The sequence below is a fragment of the Camellia sinensis genome, chromosome 3 (assembly GCF_055761805.1).
Source record: "Camellia sinensis isolate YWXY chromosome 3, ASM5576180v1, whole genome shotgun sequence".
NCBI lineage: Eukaryota > Viridiplantae > Streptophyta > Magnoliopsida > Ericales > Theaceae > Camellia > Camellia sinensis.
This window is the reverse complement of record NC_138963.1, coordinates 170,129,848-170,149,997: the sequence shown is the minus strand read 5'-3', so window position 1 is coordinate 170,149,997 and position 20,150 is coordinate 170,129,848. Positions and strand designations below refer to the sequence as shown.

At 37.7% G+C, this 20,150-nt stretch overlaps 1 long non-coding RNA gene and 1 pseudogene across 2 annotated transcripts; both read right to left on the bottom strand.

Moving 5' to 3' along the window:
• Positions 1 to 685: 685 nt before the first annotated feature.
• Positions 686 to 2,020, bottom strand: LOC145822902 (uncharacterized). The gene is made up of 3 exons (XR_014364750.1): positions 1,917 to 2,020; positions 1,216 to 1,290; positions 686 to 1,113 (listed from the first exon to the last, which is right to left on the bottom strand). It is a non-coding gene; the product is annotated as an uncharacterized LOC145822902 (long non-coding RNA).
• Positions 2,021 to 13,733: 11,713 nt separating this feature from the next.
• On the bottom strand, positions 13,734 to 17,899 carry LOC114283054 (putative disease resistance RPP13-like protein 1 pseudogene; annotated as a pseudogene). The gene has a single exon (XR_014364749.1). The product of XR_014364749.1 is annotated as a putative disease resistance RPP13-like protein 1 pseudogene (transcript).
• Positions 17,900 to 20,150: the final 2,251 nt, after the last annotated feature.

Below are 20,150 nucleotides of genomic sequence, written 5' to 3'. Positions count from 1 at the left end.
AACAAGATTGAAGCAGCCCGTTTGGATCCGATGATTTGAAGAGAAAATAAAAAAAGGAAAACAAAAATCTATATTGATGAGAAAAGGGGACAAATGCAGATAAATATATGAATCTCTCCAATATGTGAATACATTCGAATACTTTTTTTTATTTATTTATTATTATATAAGAATTGAATTTATATTTTTGCCTAAATTACTCACATTATAAAGTTTATTTTCTCCTCTCATTCTTTTATTTTTTTCATTTTTTTTATTCAAATAATAATAACTCATTCTTTCATTTTTTTAGCAGCCCTTGGGAGTGGGTTAAACGGAAAGCGTCGGCCTAAAAATATTTTTAACCCAATTTTGACTCTTCGTTTCTCTTTGGTATGGCACTCTTATACTTCACCTAAAGCAGAGTCTTAGCTTGAGACTGAAGTCTGCACTATTTCTTTTTTTAGAGATAAAAAAAAAGAAAAAGAAAAAAGAAAACTCATTCTTTTATCTTTATTTTTCTAAATTATCAAAGAGAGAGAAATTAATATATTATTTATTTATTTATTTATTTTTTGTTATATATGAATCCTCAATCTAATATCATACTTATAATGGATAATCTCAAGGACACTTTTTTTCCCACTTGTTTTGGCACTTGTGTGTGAGAAAAATGGAGTCAAGATTTGATTGTTTGAAAATAATGTTGGGGATCAAATCTTTTTCATTCAATTTTTATCACATATTCAATGGCTGTGCAATTAAGCAATAGTTATAACAATAGGTTTTAAAATTGTTGGAATTGGATCAACATAACCTTTAATGTTGTGTTTGGTTGGAGGATTTGGGAAGGGATTTGGAAAGAGAAAGGGAAAAGATGTGTGAAAGTAGGTGAAATGTAAGTATATTTTATTCACATTTCACCTAATTTTTTTTTTTTTTTTCCAAATCCCTCCTCAAATCTCCCAACCAAACACAGCGTAAGAAAGGAGCAAGTGCTATCACATTTCCAAGGCACAATGCCAACTATTTTGTGGAGCGACAGAGAATGAAGTGAACATGCAATTCATTCTCCTAGCAGCTAGGAACTCCAATTGAATTTGTTGCATCACATCATCGGTTTCCCACTCGAACCTGAGAAGAGAAAAAAGAAAGGTTCTCAAGGTCTCTCAAGAGCATGCTGCTTTTTCAACTAGTTAACCAACCACAAGAATGAGAGAGAAATAGAAGGCTTACCATAAAAAACTACTATTTAACTTGTAATGCAAACTCAATGCGTTCAATGAGTTGGTTTGCATTCTAAGCCCCCTCCTGAATGTTATTAAACAGAAATGATTACAAAGAAAGCATAAGTCCTAAACCTCGAATCCAAAAGTAAATCAAAATGAGTACATCAGAGGATGGTGCTGGCACTGTCCACTACTAAGTTCAGTACACATGATATAAATGCTGAAGGAAATTGTCAACTATTGGACATTTACATTATTGAAATACTTTTCTAAGAACAAACCATTGCAGATATATCAAGCATTAACTGAGTGAATTTTTATAGAATCAAGAAACAATCAAGTTAACAATATAACTCGAGATTGCCCAAACAGTGGATCATGCCAATATCTTCCCAGCCTGGGAGAAAAATGCAAGTACTTAGAAAGAGTGAAATCAAGTTACAACATTTATCCATTCCCCAGGCGTGTGTGAGATAAAAACAAGAAGTCTAATATGATACTTAACAATGCTTGGTAGCTCGAATTTTCATGGCCCGAATGGCTCGAATGTCTCAAAACAATGTTGTTTTGAGACATTCGAGTCATTCGAGCTACACAAATTCGAGTTACTAAGCATTTTTCTATGATACTGTACTGTATAATCTAAATTATCATTCGTGACAAATGTAAGAATGGCATTGAAAGAAAAAGAATTGGAGTTCCACTTACAATGCAATCATAGGGTTCTCCATCCTTAAATATAATGAAAGTGGGCAATGCCTCTATTTTGTACTCATCAGCAACACTTGTGTATTTCTCAATATCAATTTTCACTGAAAGATTAGTTTGAGAGAGTGAGAGAAGCTATAGAGTGAGAGAGAGACTCTGAAATGTTTGTATTATGTTGTGTGATTTACAAAGAGATGAAGGCTCTCTTTATAGAGAGAGAAAGGGGCATTGGATACCACCATTATCACCGAAAGCAAACACTATACAATTAATAATATAAAGTTAAAGCTAGTCTATCATAAAGCTATACAAATAATAATGAAGTCTGCTAAAGCTATGCTAAAGCTATTCTAACAGCCCCCCGCAAACTCAAGGAGGGAAAGCATCAACCAAGTTGAGTTTGGAAACAAGAGCATTGAAGCGGCCAGGAGGATGAGCCTTAGTGAAGATATCAGCGGGTTGATCGACTGAAGCAATAGGAAGAAGATGAACAGTTCCACAGGTGACATGCTGGCGAATAAAATGACAATCAATCTCAATATGTTTGGTGCGATCATGAAAAACATCATTGTGAGCAATCTGAATGGCACTCTGATTGTCACAGTAGAGAGGCGTAGGAGCAGATGAAGAAACACCCATATCAGCAAGGAGCCAGCGAAGCCAGAGAAGTTCTTGAGTAGTATCCGCAAGAGCTCGGTATTCAGCTTCGGTGCTAGAGCGGGCAGTGAGGGATTGTTTTTTGCTACGCCAAGCAAGAAGAGAATCCCCTAAGAAGAAACAGAAGCCCGTGGTGGAGCGTCGATCCGTAGGATCCCCAGCCCAATCAGCATCAGAAAAGGCACGTAGGTCAAGAGAGGAAGAAGCCGAGAAGTGAAGACCATGGAACATAGTGCCTTTGAGGTAGCGAAGGATACGGAGTAGAGCAGTATAGTGGGGAGTGCGAGGAGCCGACATGTACTGACTGACAATGTGAACAGCATAGGCAATGTCAGGACGAGTGACTGTGAGATAAACAAGACTGCCGACGAGCTGGCGATAAAGAGTAGCATCAGAGAGAAGAGTCCCATCGAGAGGAGTGAGACGAATCTGGGGATCAACCGGAGTAGAGGCAGTTTTGCAATCAGTAAGACCAGCTCGAGCCAGAAGATCGGATGCATATTTGGCCTGGGACAAATAGGAACCAGTAGAATCATGAGAGACTTCAAGGCCTAAGAAGTAGTTAAGAGTACCAAGGTCCTTCATCTCAAACTGTTGGTGGAGAAATTGTTTGAGGTGGAGAATACCAGCTTGATCATCACCAGTGATAATCATATCATCCACATACAGAAGAAGAAGAGTAGTACCATGAGAAGTAGTCCGTATAAAAAGAGCAGAGTCATAGGAGCTAGAGGTGAATCCGAAGTCATGAATGGTAGAACTGAACTTAGCAAACCAAGCACGAGGCGCTTGCTTGAGACCATAGAGAGCACGCTGTAGTTTGCAAACCTGATGAGGTTGAAAAGTGGACCCAGGTGGGGGTTGCATGTAGACCTCTTCAAGAAGATGACCATTGAGGAAAGCATTTTTGACATCCATCTGAAAGTGCCCCCAGTGGCGAGCAGTAGCAACAGCAAGTAAACTGCGAACAGAGGTAAGCCGAGCAACAGGAGAGAATGTCTCCTCATAATCAATGCCATATTCTTGGTTGAAACCCTTGGCAACAAGACGAGCTTTGTAGCGTTCAATAGAGCCATCAGAATGTGTTTTGATTTTGTAAACCCATTTGCAGCCAATCGCAGTCTTGCCAGGAGGAAGATCAACAAGATCCCAAGTATGAGCTTTGTCCAAGGCATGGAGTTCATCAGTCATAGCTTGCTGCCAAAGAGGATTAGTACAAGCCTCACGATAGGAGGTAGGTTCATAAGTAGAGAAGGCAGCAGATCCAACAATATAATCACGAAGATGAATAGGAGGTTGAGTTACCCGGCGGGGTCGACCCGTAGGAGGATCGGTGGGAGGAAGAGTCGGTGGAGAAGGAGGTGTGGCAACCAGAGGTAGACCTTCAGGTAGAGCAAGCTGGACAGGATCAGGGGTGAGCAAGGGCGTCTCGATGGAGGAGGAACCTGTATCAAATTCAGCAGAGAAAAGATCGATGGAAGGATTAGTAAACAGTGCAGTAGTGGAAAGTCCGGGTAAGTGAAAGGAGGATAGCGAGGAAAACATTTGGTGTTCCCAGAAAACGACATGGCGGGAGATACGAAGACGTTTAGAGAGAGGATCCCAACAGCGAAAACCTTTATGTTCAATTCCATACCCAAGAAAGCAACAAAGACGAGAGCGAGGTTCAAGCTTGGTGTGTTCATGGGATTGAAGTAAAACAAAACAAGCAGAGCCAAAAACCCGGAGATTGGCGTAAGGAGGGGGAGTGCCATGCAGACGTTCAAAGGGAGTTTGATTAAGGATGACAGGGGTAGGAGCACAGTTGATAGTGTAAACAGCAGTGAGAGCAGCTTCTCCCCAAAAGTTTTCAGGACAGGAAGAAGAGAGAAGGAGAGCGCGAGTAGTGTCAAGAATATGCCTATGTTTCCGTTCAGCGCGGCCATTTTGCTGGGACGTGCCAGCACAGGAACGATGAGGCAGTGTACCATGATGCTGAAGAAAGGAAAGGAAATCTGAATCCCGATATTCCATAGCATTGTCAGAGCGAAAAATTTTGATGGTTTTGGAGAATTGGGTGTGAACCATTTGTGCAAATCGATAATAAATGTGTTTAAGTTCAGACCTATTTTTCATGAGAAAAAGCCAAGTAAACCGGGAAAAATCATCAATAAAAACAACAAAATAGCGGGATCCCCCCATAGTAGTAGTAGGGGAGGGCCCCCAAATATCCGAATGTATAAGATCAAAAGGGGCAAGAGAAACAGAAGTACTCTTATTAAATGATAAAGCAGGTTGTTTGGCAAGTTGACAGGGTATACAATCGAAATTATCGGGAATTACATGACCCAACTGTCCACTAGAAACCAAAGACCTTAAACGAGTAACAGAAATATGCCCTAAGCGACAATGCCAAAGATGAAAGGGAGATAATAAGGAAGTAGATGTAGGAGCAGCAATCTGAGGAGAGGCAGGAACATGAAGGTGAATGAGTTCATAGAGACGTCCACGCTTACGGCCGATCCCAATAGTCTGCCCTGTCTGAGGGTCCTGTACCAAACAATCAGTAGCAGAAAAGGTGACAGTTAGACCAAGTTCACATAATTGACCAATGGAAATAAGGTTTAAGGTAAGAGCAGGGATATGATAAATGTGAGGTAGAGATAAAGAAGAGGTGGAAACAGTACCAACATGACGAACAGACATGAGGGAACCATCAGCAGTATGTATTGAGGGAATATGAGGAGATGAAGATAAGGAAGAAAAGATAGTAGAACTGGAGGTCATATGATTACAACAGGCAGAGTCAAAATACCAAGAAGAGTTACCTGGGATGACAGACAAAGCAGTAGGAGGAGGTGTACCAGATGAGGAGAGAAGTTGTTTGAGCATGGTCTCTACATCCGTTGGAGAAAAGTGAGGGGTAGATGGAGCAGGTGACTCAGAGAACCCTACAGAGGGGGCAGTGTCAGGGTGATGAGACTGATTCCCGGAAGCAGCAGCAGCAGTGTGATAAGACTGATTCCCGGAAGCAGAAGTAGCAGTGTGATGAGACTGGTTGCCGGAACGATGAAAACTTCCCCGGGAAGAGCCACCGCGAGAGGAGTGGCTATTGGAGGATGAGCGAGATGGATTGCGAAAACAATCCTGTTGCAGATGACCAGGACCAAGTTTGTTGCAGTAGCGGCAGGATCTGACGGGGCAATTGACCAGGAGATGGGTTGAAGGAAGGCCCCGATTCTGACAATAGAGGCAAGCAGTTGTCCGCTGGGTAAATGATGGCCGGGACGGAGGAGTGGCAAGAACAGAGTCCACATGATGAGTTTGAAGAGTACCTAGACGAGTCTCCTCTGATAGCAACTCAGAAATGGCTTGTTCAAGAGTGGGCAAGGGATGGCGATGAAGCAGAGAGGCACGTACGGGCTCAAAAGAGGGGGTAAGAGCCATGAGAAATTGCACCAACCTCTGCTGGTTGCGATGGTTAGTAAATAAAACTGCATCTTCGGGGTCATGCCAGGTTGGTTCTGAAAGAGCAAGCTGATCCCAAACAGAGTATATTTGAGAAAGGAAGTCATTAATGGACTGAGTGGATTCTTGACGCATGCGGTGAAGTTGGTTCTGAAGTTGATATTGATGGGCAAGACCAGTAGTCTGGTATCGTTCTTTCAAAAAATCCCAGATGTCTTTCGTAGGAGTAGTTACAGAGTCAAGCTGAAACCGGCCAAATTGAAGACTGATAGAGGTAACAGAGGTATTACGAAACCAGGTAATGATTTGGTAATTCTTACTGTCCCATTCCTCAAGTCGGTCTTCATATGTAGCAGTAAGAACAGGAGTTTCAGTAGTGGCACTGTCTTTGACTGGTTTAGTCACATCCCCGGTGACAATTCGCCAGAGCTTCTTGCCTTTAAGAAAGGAAGACATGGCTTGGGCCCACAGAACATAGTTTGAACCATTCAGAATAACGGAAATGGGATGGGAGGTGTCAAGACGATCCATAATACTAGTTAAGTAGGATTAAAGCAACAGGAAGAGACCTGTAGGAGCAAAATTTGGTAAAACAGAGTGTACCAGTGAGTCCGGAAGGTCGAAAATAGCCAGAAAAGGCTGCTGGACAGAGATGATGTCAGCGATGATGTCAGCGGCGCACGTTAGCAGAGTGCAGGGAGGAGCACGTTAGCAGAAAGGCGGCGGCGCACGGTAGCGAAACAGGCGCAGGCGCGGCGCACAATAGCCGTTTTGGCGCACGCGGGTGCAATGTAGTGAAGCGGCGCACGAAAGGCGCACGATAGCAGGCGCGGCGTACGGGAGTGGTAGGGCTGACGTCAGCCGCGGTTGTGTGGGCGCGTGGAGGCGCGTGGCGGAGGTGATTGGCAACAGATGGCGCGTGCGGGCGCGTGTGAGAGTGGTGGCGGAGCTGGTGACGCGCAGAAGGTAAAGGCGGCGCGTGTGGGCGCGTGGAGGGTGTTCTGAGAACGGGCTAGGTGCCGTTGGAATCGTGAGAAAATTCCGAGCGTTTTGATGTATGCCACTGTGTACGGGACTAAACACAAAAATTGAAAATTGCCAGAAATGTAACACTGGGCTCTGATACCATGAAAGATTAGTTTGAGAGAGTGAGAGAAGCTATAGAGTGAGAGAGAGACTCTGAAATGTTTGTATTATGTTGTGTGATTTACAAAGAGATGAAGGCTCTCTTTATAGAGAGAGAAAGGGGCATTGGATACCACCATTATCACCGAAAGCAAACACTATACAATTAATAATATAAAGTTAAAGCTAGTCTATCATAAAGCTATACAAATAATAATGAAGTCTGCTAAAGCTATGCTAAAGCTATTCTAACATTCACCACCTGGATCTTATCTTTCATTGAAGCACTAACTTCATTCAGAACAGGAACCATGAATTGACAAGGTCCACACCTGCAACAAGAGTTCAAGTTGAATCTTTGAATTTCACTTCACTTTGCTTCACAATAACCGCCACATATTTCAAAACTCAACTCAATTTGGTTAGAGGCAACCTAGGCCTAAACTTTTTAGCATTTAACAATCTGTTAAATCAACTTGGATGAAAATATTTCTATCAATTCTGAAAAATAAAAGAGATTATTGTTTTGCACTTTCTAACTTGAAACGTACATTTTCATTATAGTTTTGCCACTTCAGGTCCAAAGAAGCCAAAGACCCTGCGAAATTTTCACATGCAATGTTGTTTATTGTGCTGTATTGGAAGACTAACTTCTACAATGCAACACAAAACCGTTATACAAGACAAGACAATACTTTTTAATTTTGTTATTTCTTTCTGCAAAAAGCACGAATTATGTTACAGTGGATAAGTTTTCAAAATCTATTTCAGAAAATTTATCAAAAATTAGTTCGGTGAATAAAAAAAAATCAGAAATTCATTATTTTCCTATGACTCTCTCTCTCTCTCTAAATGAAAATAATTTTAGAAAATGAAATTTATTTTTTTGTTGTTGTTGTTGTGGTTTTTTTTTTTTTTTTGTTGGTCAAACTAATTTGTAATTTTTTGAAAGATTTTCAAAAGCAGATTCTAAAAACTCAATCAAACAAATACTCAGGACAAAAAGTCAACAGTGTTGATTGGGGCTAAATTCTGAGTGAATCCATAACAAATCCAGAACTCATGTTAGCTCATCATTGCACCAAGTGAAATGCATTGATATAGCAGACATAAAACAAATAAAAAAAATCAATGAATCTACATGACTTTGAGGAACAATTCAACTTACAGGCATAAACAAGCCCCACATAAACCATCAGAAGTTCAATGCTCAACCATCATCAACACTAATCATAATTTCTTGAACATAACAAGTTTCAGATTGATGAAAACAATATTGCTTAAGAAAAGTGAAAAAATAAATGTAAATAAAGTGTTTAGGCAAATGAATGTACACCAATGAAGCAAAAATCTAACTTGTAATAGGAACCTGTAATAGTATTTCAATTAGCAAAAATCTACACTGGTGACGAGTTCCAAAAAATGAAAAACAAAAAGGAAAGTATTTCAATATTGCAAGAACATTTTTAGAGACAAACTGCACAATTAGTACCAACTTCAATAATAAACTGCACAATTTTAAAAGAGTGGACAAGGAAAAGCTTATGATATCTAAATTTTCCATGATAAAAACAATTGCTGGTAGAAGACATCAAGATATATAGTCATGAGGAAACTCTGAATAGCAATTCAATAGAACACGAACACAATCCATAAAGCTGCACAGATTAGAATTTACATATGCCAGTGTGCTCATCTAAAAAATATAATACTGGGGAAAAATTTACAGTACCCTCCATGAATTTAACAATTAAGCTTGTAATAATGATCAGAAACCACTTACAATAGTCTTTATTATTGGGAGAGGCTGCTTGCAATCAACTATATGTCACAAAAAGGGAACTTATCCTGTACCGGACCATCTTTTCTTCCACTTTGCAACAGAAATCTTCAGTAATGGCTGGTGACATATTGCTTGCCATGTTGATGCATCCAAGAAGTTTGCAAGCACCAATGCGAGGGACAAAATTCTGTACATAGTGTCAAACACTAAGCTTTCACCAACCTGATTTTCTGCATTCATACGAACTGTAATATTTTCCTGTTTCTATTTGATGTATACATAGTTGTTTTTTTTCTTGCTATTTGTTTCTGTTCTGTGTTAACACTGTCATAGAATCACAAAATAGTGTTTGTGTTTTTCTTCCTAATACAGATTTTGCTTTTCAGTTATCTGCTTCAAACAGTACCTGTGTTTTCTGTGTTTGGTTTATACAAACACAGTTGTGTTTCTGATTTGTCATAATTCTGTTTTACACATTACAATAGCACACAACAATAGTGTTTTTCTTCCAACAGCTTTGTAGTTGTTGAATGTCAAGAGGAGATGTTTCCTATTTATTTTGGGCTGCCATGTATTGAAGGGTGGTTTTCTTAGTATTATCTTGTGGGATTTTCTGTTTTTATAGAGGGTTTTCTAGTTGGTGTCATGCCAACTTACTTTATTTGTCTTCTTGGCTTTGGTTATTCTGATTGATGGGTTGTATGTACCAACTTAGTTGTGATTTACTTTTTTGCAATGATGCTAATGAGTTTAGCTTTTTATTGATGTAATTTTGTCATCTTTTGCTGCATCAATAAAATTTCACCTTTTTTTTCCGATCGAAACAAAATAAACAAAACACTGGTGTCATATTTCAGTTTTGTGGGAAAAAAATGTACATAACTCACTATTGTTGAAGAAGAATTGGTTCACAATAATCTGTTTAAGCTACGTTGCATGAATTTGGATATGTGTTGGGTGTGGATATTATTCCAAGTGTCGGATAAATCTAATTTTCATTTCTCACCCCCCAAAGATAATACTACCACGCACAAGATTTCATACTTTCTTAAAATACAATTTTCATTTAGGATATGTTTGTTTTGACATAAAATGTTTTCTTAAAAACATTTTACACATTTGCCGTTATTAGGTTAAACAAAAAATAAATAAAATATTTTAGGTTATAATCCCCCAAAATGACTTGCCATTAAAGAATCTCTAAGTTGATTTTAGAAAGTTTACTTCCAATTAAACCCTTCAACACATTGATTTTTCAAAAGGTAAAATTGTGGCTCATCATGGGCTTCTACTCTTTGATACAATATATGTATATATTTTTTTTGTTTCAAAGTGTCAACTAAACACCCACTAACAAATCAAAAAATAATAATAATAATTTTGTACAAAATTAATTTACAAGAAAAATATTTTATGTCAGATAGTTGGAGCCTGCCTGAGTAGTATTTCACCAATTTAGAATGGAAAATGCTACATATAATCATATTTTTCACTTACTTTGCTTACTCCAACGAACAAGTGAGTGGTCCCATATACGTTTATAAATATGAGCTCTATTACTTTGTGTCTAGAAGATAAGAAATGAAATTATGTATATGATTCTTCATTTAGAAGAGTGCATGCAACGAAACTTTCAAGATCTAACCAGCCTCAAAATTAATGAAGAAAATGTCTAAAACCTTAACATCACTCCTAAGTTTGATTCTAATGACGTGATCTGTTATTGTAAGTTGTTGATTTCTTTAGGTTGTATTTGGATTAATAATTTTAAGAGGAATTTGAAAATGAAAATGTGACAATAAAATTAACTTATATTGCACTCACTTTTTCCTTCGTATTTCATTTCTCTTCATAAATTCTTCCTCAAATCTTTGATTTAAACATAGTCATAAAATCAATCAATTAAGATTCAACCTTCAACATCCCGCCACATGTCGATAAATTTAAGGGTGATGTTTTTGGCCATAAAAAAATCATTACTCAATAAATAAATGATTAATTACACTTTTCATTTTCATTGTATAATTTTATTCAAATTTCACTTTAGCCTTCGTTTGGGAAGTGAGTTGGCTTTTTGGCTATTTTAGCCTAAGGCAAAAAAGTTCCTTTGGGTTGGACTTTTTTGACTTTTGCGAGAGAAAAAATAAAATAATTATGGTTTGGATGTGACATTTTATCTTATTGACTTTTTAATCTATTTTGTTTTTTGTGACTAGTTTAGGCCCAAATTGACATGCCAAACAAACTACAGTTTTAAATTGATATCAACGAAGATCCAACCTTCAACCTCCACCTGTTTATAAATTTAAGGGTGATGTTTTGGGCATTAAAAAATCATTACTCAATAAACAAAGAGTCTTTCACCTTTATAATTTGATTTAAATTTCACTTTAGTTTCTATAGTTTTAAATTTAACAATTTGGTCCTACACTTCTAGCGTAATTTTAATTTGGTTGTTCCGTTCAAATTGGAGGTTAGAATTAACAATTTTGGAATATTTATTAATTTTCTAAGTTGTACATGCAGGCAAAATTAACAAACAACAAAAAAAAAAAGATGAAGAAAATTAAAATTAACAATTTTGGAACACTAGTCAATTTTTTAAGATGTACACGTAGATGAAATTAACAAAAATTTAGACCGAAAGACCAAATTGAAAATAAACTTAAAGTGTAAGGATTAAATTATTTAAATTGAAACAATAAAAAAATTAAAGTGAAATTTAGATCAAATTATAGATGTGAAAAATATAATTAATCCATAAATAAATTAATAGCATATTAAAAAAGTGACAATTATCTGATAGTGGTGTCAAACAAAAAAAGTTATAAATTAATTAAAAAAAATTTATAATTGTAATAATGAGTATTTATAATATTTATCACTTTTTGTAATAATTTTTTCTGACTCCCACTGTCATGTTATTTGCCCATTAAAAAGAAGTAGAAGTGCGTACCTGATTGAGGAAGTTGCGCGGCCTCATATTGATACACCAAATATTCCAACATTTGACCTTTTTAAGGAAAGACTTTTAGGATCCCCTCTAACAAGTTAAGAGGGGGAAGATAGTTGATCCACCTAAATTGTTGAATTTGATCTATTTAAATTGTCGGATTTTCATTTGAGTAGTAGGGGAATTGAACTTGATCCATCTAAATTGTCGGACTTTCATTCGAGTAGTAGGGGAATCGAACCCTAGTCAGTAAAGAGAGGAGCAAACTCCCTTACCAACTAGGATGGTCTCTTGATAGTCAACATTTGACCTTTTTCTTTTCTATTAAAGAGAGAGAGAGAGATGGTTGAGTAAAAATTATTAAATTAATTACCAACAATGGATTTGAATGAAAATTAATTACTAACAATGTTATAGATAATTTTATTTTTTATCTTATTTTTTTTATTCCTAAACACAAAACTAAATTAGCTCACATCAGACCTATTTATTTGAATCTAAATCTAGAAAAAGTTTTAAAAAAATTTTAAAAAATAAAATTATACGTAACATTTTATATTATTTAATTGTTGTTTGAAAATATTATTTTATAGGGTGTTTAGCAAATACCTGAGTGGAAAGTTCAAAAATATTGATACACCAAGCCAAGGGGGGGCAAGCTAGTCTATCTAGCTAAATCATCAGACTTCCACTTGAGTAGTAAGGGATTCGAATCCTGGTCAATAAGGAGATGAGCAAATTCCTTTACCAATTAGGATGGCCCCTTGGTGGTCAACATTTGACCTTTTTCTTTTCTATTAAACACAGAGAGAGAGAGAGAGAAGTGGTTGAGTGAAAATTATTAATAAATAAAGATGAATGGATTTGAATGAAAATTAATTACCAGCAATGTTATAGATAATTTTATTTTTTATCTTTTTTTATTTATTTATTCCTAAACACAAAACTAAATAAGCTCACATCATACCTATTTATTTGAATCTAAATCTAGAAAAAGTTAAAAAAAAATAATAATAAAATTATAGGCAACATTTTCTCTTATTTAATTGTTGTTTGAAAATATTTTTTAAGGTGTTGAGCAAATACGTGAGTGGAAAGTTCAAAATATTGCAGTGTCGAATTCAGAAAAAAGACTATAGGATACACCCTTAAAAAAAGTAGAAGTTTGTACCTGATTAAAAGGAAAGGCCCTTAGGATACACCCTTACAAGGCAAAAGAGGGAAGCTAACCGATCTACCTAAACCGTCGAATTTTCACTTGAGTTAGTAAGGGAAGGAGCAAACTCTTTTACCAATTAGGATCCCCGTGGTGGTCAACATTTGATCCTTTTCTTTTCTATTAAACAGAGAGAGAAAAAAGTGGTTGAGTGAAAATTATTAATAAATAAAGATGAATGGATTTGAATGAAAATTAATTAGCAGCAGCAATGTTATAGATATTTTTATTTTTTATCTTATATTTTTTTATTCCTAAACACAAAAACTCACGTCAGACCTAGTTATTTGAATCTAAATCTTAAAAAAGTCACCCAAAAAAAAAAGAAAAAAAAAAGTAGAAATAAAATAAAATTGTAGGTAGCATTTTCTCTTAATTGTTGTTTGAAAATATTTTAGGAGTTTTCTTAAGTGTGCAAGTGCACACCATGTGCCACTTACACAAAAAGTGTAAGTGTAAGGTGTAAGTATAAGGTGTAAGTGTAAGGTGTAAGGTGTAAGTGGGTTGCACATGGTGTGCAACCTCAAAAAAGGTGTAAGTGTAAGGTTTAATTTTTTACAAAAAGTATAAGTGTAAGGTGTAAGTGTAATGTATAAAGTATAAGGTGTAAGTTGCACACCATAACCAAACCCAATATTTTATAGGGTGTTGAGCAAATACCTGAGTGGAAAGTTCAAAATATTGCAGTGTCGAATTCAGAAAAAAGACTGTAGGGTTGTGTTGGACCAACAGTGCGTTGATCAAAGCTGAGTTCAGAATCCGTATGTAGAAAGGGGATGCGAGCAATCTTATGCCAGTCTTGTCCTTGATCCCTCAGGCAGCGAGGTTTCAGCAGTAGACACTCGGAGATTTCCAGCAGGAGGAGGGAGGTTGGAAGCCCTTCTTCCGGCAAGGATTGGAGTTTGGGGCAGCCGGCAATCCTCATGTTTTTGAGAGAGCCAAGATGCTCAAGGCCCTTGGTGTTGAGCGACTTGAGATTTGGTAGAGATTGGATACAGAGCGATATGAGAGTCGAGGGCAACAGACCCTCCTCTGGAAAGGACTCTAGCACATCTTCTTCATATTCTCCCGAGATAATAAAGTGTGTAAGATAAGGGAGTCTTTGCAAATCCCACTCTTTCCGGCGACCCACAAGTTTCGCACATTCCCAGATTTCAAGACCATGCAAGCTGGAGGGCAGACCCCCTTCCGAAAACGACTCAATTCCTGGGCAGTTATATATACTCAATGATTGAAGAGATGTGAGGCTATGCATTCGATCGGGCAACGACTTCAGCTTCTCGCAGTTCCATAGCTGAAAGGTTTTCAAATTGGGAGCAATTAATACTTGCTGCGAAAAAGATTCCATATTAGAACACCCAGCCAAAGAAAGCCATTCCAGTGATGCAAAATTTTGGAATCCAAGCCTGTTTAGAGTCGAAAGAGTCGAAAAATTTCTGACGTCTTTGATGTTTAGAGTTCGAAGCTTTGGAAACAATCCTAGTGGCAGAGATGAGAGAGAATCACAGTTTTCCAATGACAAATATTCCAGAGATGTATAGCGCTTCTCCAACTCCTCAAATTGGGGGAAAACTAGTTTTGGACAGTCCTTAACTTCCAAACGTTGAAGGCAATTGCTGAGACACATCACTCTTTCTGGCAAACAACGTATGGCCTTACAACTGATGATTGTAAGGCGCGTAAGCATGGGCGGCAACCTTGTGTCTGGAAATGACAATAGATCTGGGCATCCCTCTATCCTCAAATCCTTCAGATTTGTTAAGGTACAAAGTTCAGGTGTCAATTCATTCAAACTTGTAGATGAAATAACCAATTCTACAAGAGAAGACAAACCTTGCCATCCCAATTCTACCCCATCGCAACCCCGCAACACTAATCGATCTGCAACACAACTCATTGGAAGTGAAGCCGTAAGCCCTGGGCAGTCCCTAATCTCAACTCTCACACAAGATGGAATGTGTTTGGGTAAGCCTCCAATCAGCCTTGGACAGTTGATGACCCGAAGCTCTTGAAGGTGAGAGAACTCTCCATCATCTAATATATACCATTCCTCCCAATCCAACATTTTGGAAAAAATCAGTGTCTCCAGAGATTGAAATGGTTTACTTAAAGAACAATGTCCGTAGAATTTAGGATCCACCTTTCTTAAACTATGCATCCCTGAAATGGTAAGATGTTTCAAAGAGGGCAATTGACCAAGCGATGGCAAGAGAACACAATGCTCACAATCCTTCAAACGTAAAGACACCATATTACAGAATGATTGATCTCCCAACCATTCCGGAAATCTTGTGCCTCGATACCTGTTTATCTCGAGGTGTTTCAAGTTTGTATGAGGTTGCAGTTTGTCAAGTACAGCTCTTTCACTTTGTGAATCATTAGTAATTCCACTATCCCATCTCAACACCAAAGTTTCAAGGAGGTTTTTCTCCTTCAGCTTTGCTTCCATTGCATCTGTGCAACTTGCTATATTTTGCAAACGTGAAATGGAGAGCCTTCCACGGAGATGACGAAACTCCTTCAACTCATTAATTCTTGACCCGCTACAATTTCCCACTACAAAAGCAGTTAATGTTTGGAGATCTTTTAATCGACTCATTTTCATTGGCATCTCCTGTAACTTATAAGTTCCACTGATATCAAGATGACGCAACAAAATTAATTTTCCAATATCTATTGGCAATGTAGCAAGATTATAGCAATTACGTAGCAGCAATGTTTGTAAATTATACAGGTTACAAATAGATTCCGGCAATTGTTGGATTTTTGTGCAAGAGAGATCCAAATAGCGTAGATGTATCATATTGCCAATTGAATGAGGCAATTCAAAAATCTCATAATATGGCAAAGACAACACCCTTAAGCATATTAGTCTCGACAAAATAACGTCCAAAACCATTTTAGTCAACCAGCAGTTGTAAAAATGTCTGCGTCGTATTGGTAGGAAAGTCCTTAAAAACTTAGCCTCATTGATTGCCTGGAATCTTTGAAAGTCGTCAAATATGCCTCTAGCATATGAGAAATGGCGTACTTTTTCAACAATTATATGTGGCTTGTCATCATCTAACCTTGAACAGAAATCTCCAGACACAGATTGAGCTAAATCATTAATAAGATCATGCATGACAAAACAAGATTCTCTGGCACTTTGTTGAAATAATGACATTGACAACAATTCATTGAAGCATTCATAACCTACTTCTTCCATTGTTGTGTTACTTCTTGGCTTCAAAAAACCTTCTGCTATCCATAACAGAACTAATTCCTCCATTTTAAATTCATAACCTTTGGGAAATATGGAACAATAAGCAAAACATCTCTTTAAATGTGAAGGGAGATAATGATAGCTCAATCTTAAGGACAGAAGAATGTTATCCTTTGGCAAATCCCAAATAGCACTTTTCAATATATTGCTCCAATCCTCAGCATCTCGTTTGGAGCGCAAAAGGCCTGCCAATGTTTTTGTAGTTGAAGGCAGACCTTTGCATTTTTTCACGATCTCTTTGCCAATATTTTCAAGTTTTGGATGTGAATTGATATCTCCCTTCTCAAAAGCATGTTTGGCAAACAATTTCCAGCAATCTTCAAATGGTAATTCCTGCAAACGATGAATAGGAACGGTTTGCATGACAGATGCAACTCTCTCATTGCGCGTTGTAACAATAATCCTACTCCCACGTGCGCCATATCTAAAAGGACAACTCAAGCTGTCCCAGTGATCATAGTTCTCGTTCCAAACATCGTCCAAGACGATAAGAAATTTCTTCCCACTCACCAACTCCTTCAGCTTGACTTGAATCATATCTAGGTTCTTGGCATCACAAGTTTGTTGAGTAATTGCCTCAAGAATTACTTGGTTAACCCTTAAAACATCAAATTCATTAGAGAGACAAACCCATGCTTTCATTTCAAAGTGATTGCACACTCTGTGATCATTATATAAAAGTTGAGCAAGGGTGGTCTTGCCAACCCCACCCATCCCCACTATTGGAATCACATCTATCTCATTACTACTACCACTTGCCTCATCATCAACGGGGAGCAACAACTTCATTATATCCTCCTTGTCAACATCCCTTCCATAAACACGTGATTCATCGACCAAAGAAGAAGTTTGCGATCTGTGAAACAAGTTATTATGTCCAACAACTTCTCTCAAACCAAGAACATCTTTTTCTTTTGCAAAATATTCTAATCTATCGATGATCTCCTCTATCCTGGACTCTATCCCCGCATCAAACAAACTAGCAGTAGTAGTAGTTGTCAAGGTGAGGGGGTTTAGACTTAGTACCTGGCTTAGGTCGATGCTGATGCTGATGCAGCTTTGGAAGTCAGCTTCTAACTTGGACCGCAGAGCTTCAGTAGCAATCTCATCTACTAAGTCATCCGCATGGTAGACAACATCTTTAAGCTCTTCCACCCACTCTTTCACCGCTGGATTAGTGATTTGCTTGTCCTCTGCATCATTAAGCACAGCATTAAGTCCCAGCAACAATAGCTTGAGCTTCCTGAGAAGGAGGAGGACTCTATCACCATGGTTTTTTCCATGGAAGAAGTTAATGACCTCGCGAGAGGCCAACCGATCAAACAACACTTGAATGGTAGCTGAGAGAAATGCACCCCCAACCAAATCAGCCATGCTTTTCTTCTCTTTTCTTTTCTTTTCTTTGCAAAGGAAGGATAGGAGCGAAGATCAGTTTGCTATTGCTCCGTCAAAGCCGAAAGGCTCTGTTTTCTAATCTCTCAATTTTTTTCGAATAATTAAAAATTAATTTCAAACACTCGCCATTATTTTTGAATGATTTTTCAAACACTCCAATCTAACTTCAGTTTAATTTCAAATACTCACCATAAAATTTTTATTATATTAACTCAAATAATAATAATAATAAAAACATTATATTTAATTAAAAACAAAAATAAAACTTATATTAGCATTAAAATTTGGAAAAATTAGTCGAAGGTTCCTCTCCCAATTTCAGTAATGGAAGAGATTCACAATATTATTTTATAATGTTTAAGGTCCCTCAACCCCACACCCATGTATTACAGAGAAATTTGGTATAAGCTTCATGTTGTTCAAAATTGTGAAATTAAATAAATAGATTTATGAAGAAAACAAATTATATACCAAGAACATATGCTGATAATTACAACTAAATTTCAAACAGAAATACACAAAAAACAATAAAGGGTAAAGAGACAAAACCGAAGCCTGCACGGAAGCAGTTTCCTTAAAACAGATTTCGCCGCCTCACGGGTCGAGTGCTTGAGGAAACCCGGCGTCTGTCTCCCAGGATACGACGGTCAAAACCAGCTACGGCAGAAGCACTATCTGTCTAACTTAGCGAACAAAACAATGGCAGCATTCTCTCACAATAAGAACTATCAAGCAAACTGACTTGTAAAATGGAAGCAAAAATTTCTATATTGAAACTTGACAAGAGGGTCTCAATTTATACATGTATAGAGGAGAGAGGAAAAGCCTCCAGCCTTTAAGGCTAGTCATTAAAACACCAAGCATCCATAGTCCCTTTCCACAAAATGAAAAGTATGTATGCCCAAAGGATTCACACCCTTTAGCCAAGAAAAAAGATTTAAATACTCTTTAAAATCCTATTCATGAATCTAACATCATGAAGCAATTTCTTGGCAATTTCTTATTCAAAACCCAACGGTTTTTGGCTCACTTGGACCCAACATAAAAAATAGTTAGGACCCACTTTAATATTTAATTAAAGTCACCACACTTTAATATTAAATTAAAGTGCCCAAAAATCATTTTTTCCAACAATCCCCCACATGAATAAAAATTGACCGAATGACTCAACAAACGGACATCGTTCAACAATAAAGACTCTGAGAGAGAGTACAACGGACTAATCCCGACATCAGAGAAGGTAACTTTTGGCTTTGAACCTCTCCCAGTGAAAACCTATCGAGTTTACTGGCAGATCAGTGAATAAGACATCTTGAACTGCTCTACCGTTTATGTAAACTGAGACAATAGATCTCACACGGGAATTACTCCTACCACCATTATGTTCTCACTGGTGTGCCCTGTGTGGCCCTGGACACTAGCCTGATTCAGCGAGTGGTTTCAAAGAATCTTGGCCTGCCCAATTCTTCTAGAAGCGGCCCTACTTCAAACTCACATAGGTGACTCTACTAAAGTATTCTACAATACTTAGCTCAACAGCTTAACACATAAGAGTCATTATAAGCTCAGCTTATCCTCTACACTTGCAGGTATCACTAATAGAAGGAATGGCTGGAGATTTAACATCCTCAGTGACATACCACCGTTACACGCAATTAGGTTGTCCCATTGAACCTAGATCTTGGGATCTCCAGTCAACTAGGTTGGGTTTCCATTCCGGTAACTTCCAAAGGCCTTAACCCCATTCCTTTTGACGACGTTTCGACTAACACTCGACTTAATCCTTTGGTTAGCGGATCCGCAATGTTGTCCTTAGACTTTACATAGTCTAAAGAGACAATTCCATTCGAGAGTAGTTGTCGTATGGAATTATGTCTACGACGGATATGTCTAGACTTTCCATTATGCATATTACTCTATGCCCTACCAATTGCAGATTGACAACCACAATGAATACAAATAGCTGGCACAGGTTTAGACCAACGTGGAATATCTTCAATGAAATGGCGAAGCCATTCTGCTTCTTCCGTTGCTTTATCCAAAGCAATAAACTCTGATTCCATCGTTGATCTAGATATACACGTTTGCTTGGAAGATTTCCAAGACACGGCTGCCCCACCAAGAGTGAACACATATCCACTAGTGGACTTTGAGTCCTTTATATCTGATATCCAATTCGCGTCACTATATCCTTCAAGCACTGCTAGATATCGAGTATAATGAAGCCCATAATCCCGAGTGTAGCGTAAATACCTTAACACCCGCACAATGCCCTTCCAATGAGAAACATCAGGATTACTTGTGTATCTACTAAGCCTGTTAACCGAGTAAGCTATATCTGGCCTAGTACAACTCATCAGATACATTAAACTTCCAATTACCCGAGAATATTC